Genomic DNA, 9,032 nt, shown 5'->3' on the forward strand with positions numbered 1-9,032 from the left:
AACGCTCACTTTTCAGCCGCGACTTTTCCATACCGCAGATCCCCCTACGCCATTTGCGTAGCCTATCTTTTCAATGGGATCTTTCTAACGCCGGTATTTAGAGTCGTTTCTGAAGTGAGCGTTAGAGCTCTAACGACAAAATTCCAGCCGCCTGAAAATAGCAGGAGTTAAGAGCTTTCTGGCTAACGCCGGTTCATAAAGCTCTTAACTACTGTACCCTAAAGTACACTAACACCCATCAACTACCTATGTACCCCTAAACCGAGCTCCCCCCACATCGCCGCCACTCGATTAAATTTTTTAACCCCTAATCTGCCGACCGCCACCTACGTTATACTTATGTACCCCTAATCTGCTGCCCCTAACCCCGCCGACCCCTATATTACATTTATTAACCCCTAACCTGCCCCCCACAACATCGCCGCCAGCTACTTAAAATAATTAACCCCTAATCTTCCGACCGCAAAGCGCCGCCACCTACGTTATCCCTATGTACCCCTAATCTGCTACCCCTAACACCGCCGACCCCTATATTATATTTATTAACCCCTAATCTGCCCCCCACAACGTCGCCGACACCTGCCTACACTTATTAACCCCTAATCTGCCGAGCGGACCTCACCGCTATTCTAATAAATGGATTAACCCCTAAAGCTAAGTCTAACCCTAACACTAACACCCCCCTAAGTTAAATATAATTTACATCTAACGAAATAAATTAACTCTTATTAAATAAATGATTCCTATTTAAAGCTAAATACTTACCTGTAAAATAAATCCTAATATAGCTACAATATAAATTATAATTATATTATAGCTATTTTAGGATTAATATTTATTTTACAGGCAACTTTGTAATTATTTTAACCAGGTACAATAGCTATTAAATAGTTAAGAACTATTTAATAGTTACCTAGTTAAAATAATAAAAAATGTACCTGTAAAATAAATCCTAACCTAAGATATAATTAAACCTAACACTACCCTATCAATAAAATAATTAAATAAACTACCTACAATTACCTACAATTAACCTAACACTATACTATCAATAAATTAATTAAACACAATTCCTACAAATAAATACAATTAAATAAACTAGCTAAAGTACAAAAAATAAAAAAGAACTAAGTTACAGAAAATAAAAAAATATTTACAAACATAAGAAAAATATTACAACAATTTTAAACTAATTACACCTACTCTAAGCCCCCTAATAAAATAACAAAGCCCCCCAAAATAAAAAATTCCCTACCCTATTCTAAATTAAAAAAGTTACAAGCTCTTTTACCTTACCAGCCCTGAACAGGGCCCTTTGCGGGGCATGCCCCAAGAATTTCAGCTCTTTTGCCTGTAAAAGAATAAATACAATACCCCCCCCCCAACATTACAACCCACCACCCACATACCCCTAATCTAACCCAAACACCCCTTAAATAAACCTAACACTAATCCCCTGAAGATCTTCCTACCTTGTCTTCACCATCCAGGTATCACCGATCCGTCCTGGCTCCAAGATCTTCATCCAACCCAAGCGGGGGTTGGCGATCCATAATCCGGTGCTGAAGAGGTCCAGAAGAGGCTCCAAAGTCTTCCTCCTATCCGGCAAGAAGAGGACATCCGGACCGGCAAACATCTTCTCCAAGTGGCATCTTCGATCTTCTTCCATCCGGAGCGAAGCGGCAGGATCCTGAAGACCTCCAGCGCGGAACATCCATCCGGACCGACGACTGAACGACGAATGACTGTTCCTTTAAGGGACGTCATCCAAGATGGCGTCCCTCGAATTCCGATTGGCTGATAGGATTCTATCAGCCAATCGGAATTAAGGTAGGAATTTTCTGATTGGCTGATGGAATCAGCCAATCAGAATCTAGTTCAATCCGATTGGCCGATCCAATCAGCCAATCAGATTGAGCTCGCATTCTATTGGCTGATCGGAACAGCCAATAGAATGCGAGCTCAATCTGATTGGCTGATTGGATCAGCCAATCGGATTGAACTTGATTCTGATTGGCTGATTCCATCAGCCAATCAGAAAATTCCTACCTTAATTCCGATTGGCTGATAGAATCCTATCAGCCAATCGGAATTCGAGGGACGCCATCTTGGATGACGTCCCTTAAAGGAACAGTCATTCGTCGTTCAGTCGTCGGTCCGGATGGATGTTCCGCGCTGGAGGTCTTCAGGATCCTGCCGCTTCGCTCCGGATGGAAGAAGATCGAAGATGCCACTTGGAGAAGATGTTTGCCGGTCCGGATGTCCTCTTCTTGCCGGATAGGAGGAAGACTTTGGAGCCTCTTCTGGACCTCTTCAGCACCGGATTATGGATCGCCAACCCCCGCTTGGGTTGGATGAAGATCTTGGAGCCAGGACGGATCGGTGATACCTGGATGGTGAAGACAAGGTAGGAAGATCTTCAGGGGATTAGTGTTAGGTTTATTTAAGGGGTGTTTGGGTTAGATTAGGGGTATGTGGGTGGTGGGTTGTAATGTTGGGGGGGGGTATTGTATTTATTCTTTTACAGGCAAAAGAGCTGAAATTCTTGGGGCATGCCCCGCAAAGGGCCCTGTTCAGGGCTGGTAAGGTAAAAGAGCTTGTAACTTTTTTAATTTAGAATAGGGTAGGGAATTTTTTATTTTGGGGGGCTTTGTTATTTTATTAGGGGGCTTAGAGTAGGTGTAATTAGTTTAAAATTGTTGTAATATTTTTCTTATGTTTGTAAATATTTTTTTATTTTCTGTAACTTAGTTCTTTTTTATTTTTTGTACTTTAGTTAGTTTATTTAATTGTATTTATTTGTAGGAATTGTGTTTAATTAATTTATTGATAGTGTAGTGTTAGGTTAATTGTAGGTAGTTTATTTAATTATTTTATTGATAGGGTAGTGTTAGGTTTAATTATATCTTAGGTTAGGATTTATTTTACAGGTAAATTTTTTATTATTTTAACTAGGTAACTATTAAATAGTTCTTAACTATTTAATAGCTATTGTACCTGGTTAAAATAATTACAAAGTTGCTTGTAAAATAAATATTAATCCTAAAATAGCTATAATATAATTATAATTTATATTGTAGCTATATTAGGGTTTATTTTACAGGTAAGTATTTAGCTTTAAATAGGAATCATTTATTTAATAAGAGTTAATTTATTTCGTTATATAAAAATTATATTTAACTTAGGGGGGTGTTAGTGTTAGGGTTAGACTTAGCTTTAGGGGTTAATCCATTTATTAGAATAGCGGTGAGCTCCGCTCGGAAGATTAGGGGTTAATAATTGAAGGTAGGTGTCGGCGATGTTAGGGAGGGCAGATTAGGGGTTAATACTATTTATGATAGGGTTAGTGAGGCGGATTAGGGGTTAATAACTTTATTATAGTAGCGCTCAGGTCCGCTCGGCAGATTAGGGGTTAATTAGTGTAGGCAGGTGTCGGCGACGTTGAGGGGGGCAGATTAGGGGTTAATAAATATAATATAGGGGTCGGCGATGTTAGGGCAGCAGATTAGGGGTACATAGGGATAACGTAGGTTGCGGCGGTTTACGGAGCGGCAGATTAGGGGTTTAAAAAAATATGCAGGGGTCAGCGATAGGGGGGGGCGGCAGATTAGGGGTTAATAAGTGTAAGGTTAGGGGTGTTTAGACTCGGGGTACATGTTAGAGTGTTAGGTGCAGACGTAGGAAGTGTTTCCCCATAGCAAACAATGGGGCTGCGTTAGGAGCTGAACGCTGCTTTTTTGCAGGTGTTAGGTTTTTTTTCAGCTCAAACAGTCCCATTGTTTCCTATGGGAGAATCGTGCACGAGCACGTTTTGGAGGCCGGCCGCGTCCGTAAGCAACTCTGGTATCGAGAGTTGCATTTGCGGTAAAAATGCTCTACGCTCCTTTTTTGGAGCCTAACGCAGCATTTGTTTGAACTCTCGATACCAGAGTTAATTTTATGGTGCGGCCAGAAAAAAGCCCGCGGAGCGTTAACAGCCCTTTTACCGCCGAACTCCAAATCTAGGCCATAGTTTATAATATTGTAAAAACGGAGGCTGATCCAGAGGGAAGATTTTTGATTCTACATATCCAGCTTAATAATTGTAACTTTGTTATAGGTAATCTATATGGCCCCAATTCTTTTTCACCGTTTTTTTGGGACACTATTAGAAGCAAACTATTTTTATTCTCAGCAGCTAATTTAATTTTAGGGGGAGATTTCAATATGACATTGTGCCCTATATTGGATAGATTATCGGCAAAAAATTTACGTGAAAACGCCAAATTGGCAAAATATTTTAAACTTTTCTGTCATGAATTAAGATTAATTGATATATGGAGATTTAAAAATCCAGAACAACTTAGTTTTACCTGTGAGTCTAAATCCCATATGACATTTTCTAGAATTAATCACTTGCTCTTTGCAGATCTGAAGCTAATATCTATGATATTGTTATTTCTGACCATGCAGTAATCTCTTTCACACTGATGGCTATCTCCCCCCCTAAGATCCCTAATACATCTTTTTTTTTTCCGCGGTATTTGGCTGACAGTCCTAGGTTTGGCAATTGGTTAAAACAAAGGTGGAAGGATTATGTTACGTTCAATGTCGGGCAATTTAGTAAACCAGAGGTTTTTTGGGAAGCAGCAAAAGCCGTTTTGAGGGGGGGAATTAAACTTTATTTAGCCACGTGGAGGAAGAAAACTTTGGAGCAGGAATTACAATTAGCTGTTCAAGTCAGAAATGCGCTCGGGAAATTCTATAAAGACAAGATAAAGGATAATTGGGATAGATACTGTAAATTAAAAAGGGAAACAAAGGTCCCAAGAAGAAGAATTAAAAATAAATTATCAGTTTAGAGGTCATCATGGGAACTCCGCCAAATTTTTGGCTAGTGTAGTGAAAGTTAGGAAAAGCAAGAATCTAATCTCGGCTATTAAATTTAATAATGTGAAGTATTCTAATACAGAGGATATTAGCCAAGCTTTCTTTAAGGTATTTGAAAGGCTGTACTCAGAATCAGAGGTAAATTCGGATAATGCATCAAATTTTTGGACTGGTGTGAAACTCCCTGGTGTCACGGAAGAGAATCTGTTAGATCTTAATAGACCTATTTCAGAGGAGGAAGTTTTGGAGGCTATACAATCAGCTAATATTAATAAATCTCCCGGACCAGACGCGATTCCTGTAGAGTTTTATAAAATTTTGAAGGAAGAAATCAAACTATCGCTAGTTAGTTTGTTTAATTATTATTTTTCTTCCGGTAATTCAATGTCTAATTATTTTTCTGCTGCACGCATATCTCTGATTCTAAAGAAAGGTAAGGATCCGGACGATCCTGGGTCGTATAGACCTATATCTGTACTTAATGCGGATTACAAATTGCTGACGGCTATTGTTTCGACAAGACTGGCTAAATTATTAGATGGGATCATACATCCAGATCAAACTGGATTTATGAAGGACAGGAACTCCCTTAAGAATATCCGTAAAGTTACTACATTTCTTGACTATGCCTGGAACTTAGATCCTAAAAATGAAGAATTTAAGAAGATCAGGGAAGCAGCTATTCTGACAGTAGACGCCGAGAAAGCCTTTGATGCAGTGAATTGGAATTACTTGTTTACGGCTTTAGAGCATTTTGGATTTAAGAACCAGTTTCTTGAATTTGTTAAAAATTTATATAAAAATCCGATTTCCTTTCTCTGCATCAACGGTCACTCTTCTCCGTATATATCACTCAAAAGAGGAACTAGGCAAGGGTGCCCCCTGTCCCCCTTGCTTTTTAACTTGGCGTTGGAACCATTTGCTATTCTATTACGGGATAGGTTGCCAGGAATCCCATTGGGTCCCACTAGACTAAAAACGCTTTTGTATGCCGATGATTTGTTAATATTTCTGGATAAGGCTCAACATTATATTCCTATAGTGTTACAATTATTTAAGGCTTTCTCCTCCTTTTCAGGATATAAAATCAATTTTGATAAGAGTGAACTCCTATGGTTACATAAGAACGGTCTCAATTGGGGAGATCATCCTTTTAAAGTAGTTGAGTCCTTTCTGTATTTAGGTATTACTCTTCATAGAAATCCAGCAAATTGGTACAAATTAAATTTCCCACCAGTCTTGTCGAAAATTAAAAATGATCTAGAAAACTGGTCCTCTTTACCAATTTCATTATCTGCAAGAGTCTATTTGATTAAAACTATTGTTTTCCCTAGAGTTTTATATCTTCTTCAGAATCTCCCGTTACTAATGACTAATAAAGATATTAGTGATGTACAGTCCTGGTAATCTAAATTTATATGGGGCAATAAAAAGCCTAGGATTAGTCTGAACAGGTTAATGCAGAAACGTTCTCAGGCAGGGCTCGCATTGCCAGATTTGAGGTTATATAATTGGTCCTGTCTAGTTAAATTGGCCTTTGATTGGATTACAGGGATATATAAATTTGTTTCGGTAGGTTTGGAAACATTTTTGATTTCTCCCTTCTCTCTAAAAGCCATTCTCCACTGTCCGGTAAAAAAATTGCCTTCGAATCTCAATAAATTGATCTCTTTTAAAAACATTATTATAGCCTGGCATAAAATTTGCAGAGTATTAAAAATTTCTCCATTATTTTCTGAATTTCTCCCGATAATAGGTAATCCCGAATTTATTTCGGGTTTAAACCAGAGAGTGTTTAGATTGTGGGCGGAGACAGGACTGATATATGTTTACCAGTTATTTGATTCTAATCAGTTATTATTCTCAGAACTATTATTCCATAAGTTTAATCTACCCCACTCAAATTTATTTGCGTATTTCCAGCTACGTCATTATATATTCTCGCAAAAGTGGAATACAGAGGTGTTTGTGGATTGGATGGATATTAAGAATATAATTCGTCAATTTTCCTTGGGTCGCTCCTCAATATCTTTGATTTATGATATTCTCCTGGCTAAACAGGGGGAACTCAATATGGATAAATTATATAATTACTGGAAGAGATACTTCCCTCAATTGGAGGAGAATAGGATAGAGCGCAGCTTCCTAGAGTTAGTAAAATTACAAATCTCTATATCATGGAGAGAAACACATTTAAAATTAGTTAATAATTACTATCTTTCTCCCGATAAAATGGCTAGATTCTTTCCCACCCAAAAGTATGTTTGTTCACGGTGTACTCTGGATAGGGCTGATATTTTTCATATATTCTGGTCTTGTCCTAAGATTCAACAATACTGGCAAAAGATAAGATATTGGTATAGTAAACATTATAAAGATATGATTCTGTTTGCTGCTGAGGAGATATTTTTTTTAACTAATGCTGATTTACGTACTAAACGTGTGATAAAAATATTAAATACTATTATTTTAACTGCAAGACAGTTAATTGTCAAGGGCTGGAAAGACCATATAGCTCCCAGGGTCTCAGAGTTCCTTAAAGAAATTCAGTTTCAAATTTTATTTGAATCTTTTCACACTAAATCTCTGACGGACAGTAGAATCAGAGTTTTTCTCATGGATTGGCTTCGGCTAATTATATCTTATCCGCTTCAGGTTCAAAGGCGTATTTTACAGCCTTTTTTAAATACGATAGCTTTTTTAGAATTGGTTATATTAGGACTGTTTCCCCCATTATGGGTATCTGGTCTCCGGGAGATTACTACATGAGATAGGATTTAAGGAATACTTTGGAGAGAAAGGGAGGGGGAGAGAAGGGGAATGGGAAGGGGAGAAGGATAGTGAAAGAAAATAAGATTAGGGGAAATAGGAGAGGAAAGGAACGAGTAAGAGAAGGAAAGAAGTAAGGGAAAGAAGAAGGGAGTTAAGACAGAGATAAGACAATAAATATTAAGACCGATGGTTACGTGTAATAATGCTGGGAGGCGGAGGAGGGGGGATAAGAAAAGAAAAATATATTTTCTTTTTATTGTTTTTTTTTTTTTTTTCTTCTCTTCTTTTTTTTCTTCCTTTTTCTTTTCCCTTTTGGTTGTTTGTTTATTATATATAAAAACTCCAGTGACGTACTCAGCTATATTATGAATGTCAGGTTCTAGTACTTATTTTGTCTGATCTATTGTACTGTGAATTATTTTTTTCAATGTACTAATTCATATATGAATGCCCGCTGGGGCTATTTGAAATGTATCCTGATATATGTTTATTTTTTTTCTGCTGGAATCATTAAAAATAATAATAAAAAAAAAGGAAGATCCCTATAAACCAGTTCGTCTTTTAAACAATCACAAAGACCTTTACGAAACACTGCACGCAGGGCCCCATGATTCCACATAGTTTCAGCAGCTAAAGTCCGGAATTCTATAGCGTATTGTGCTACAGAAAGAGAACCCTGCCTTAAATCTAAAAGTTCTGTTTCGGCAGCCGCAGACCTTCCAGGTTTATCAAACACAGAAGAGAATATGGATACAAAAGTCTCAATATCATGGAGCAAAGGATCATCCTTTTCCAACAGTGGAGAAACCCAAGCCAAGGATTTACCTTTCATAAGAGAAATCAAAAAGGTGATCTTGGAGGAAGAGGAAACAAACATCAGAGGATTATTTCTGAAGTGAAGGCGGCACTGATTAAGAAATCCTCGACAGTCTTTAAGGTTGCCGTCATAGTTATCAGGTAGCGGGATTCTGGGAACTAACTGTTCTGCAGGTTGTGGCGGGTTATATGCAGGGTTAGAACTGGCCGCAGGAAGAACAGGAGTTGCTGAGACTTGTGAAGGTGGAGAGAGATTATGCAAAAGAGCAGTAATTTGATCCAATTTAGAATCCAGGGATTGCAGGTGTGCAGAGTGGGTTCCAAGAAGCAGTCCCTGTAGAGCCACAGCTCTGGATAACTCACCAGGGTCCATTATATGGCCTGTTTGTAATGTCAGGATAGGTTAAGTCCAGAGTTAGACCCAAATGCTAGAATGAGGTTTGTAACACCCTAGCACTGTGAGTATATACCAGGGCCTGACCCTGCGACAGCTACAGTAATATACTCAGGAGAAGAAACTTCGTGTAGATAGGGTTAACCAAAAGAGTAATCAAACAAGCAATATCCAGCAACGA

The sequence above is a fragment of the Bombina bombina genome, chromosome 8 (assembly GCF_027579735.1).
Source record: "Bombina bombina isolate aBomBom1 chromosome 8, aBomBom1.pri, whole genome shotgun sequence".
Taxonomy (NCBI): domain Eukaryota; kingdom Metazoa; phylum Chordata; class Amphibia; order Anura; family Bombinatoridae; genus Bombina; species Bombina bombina.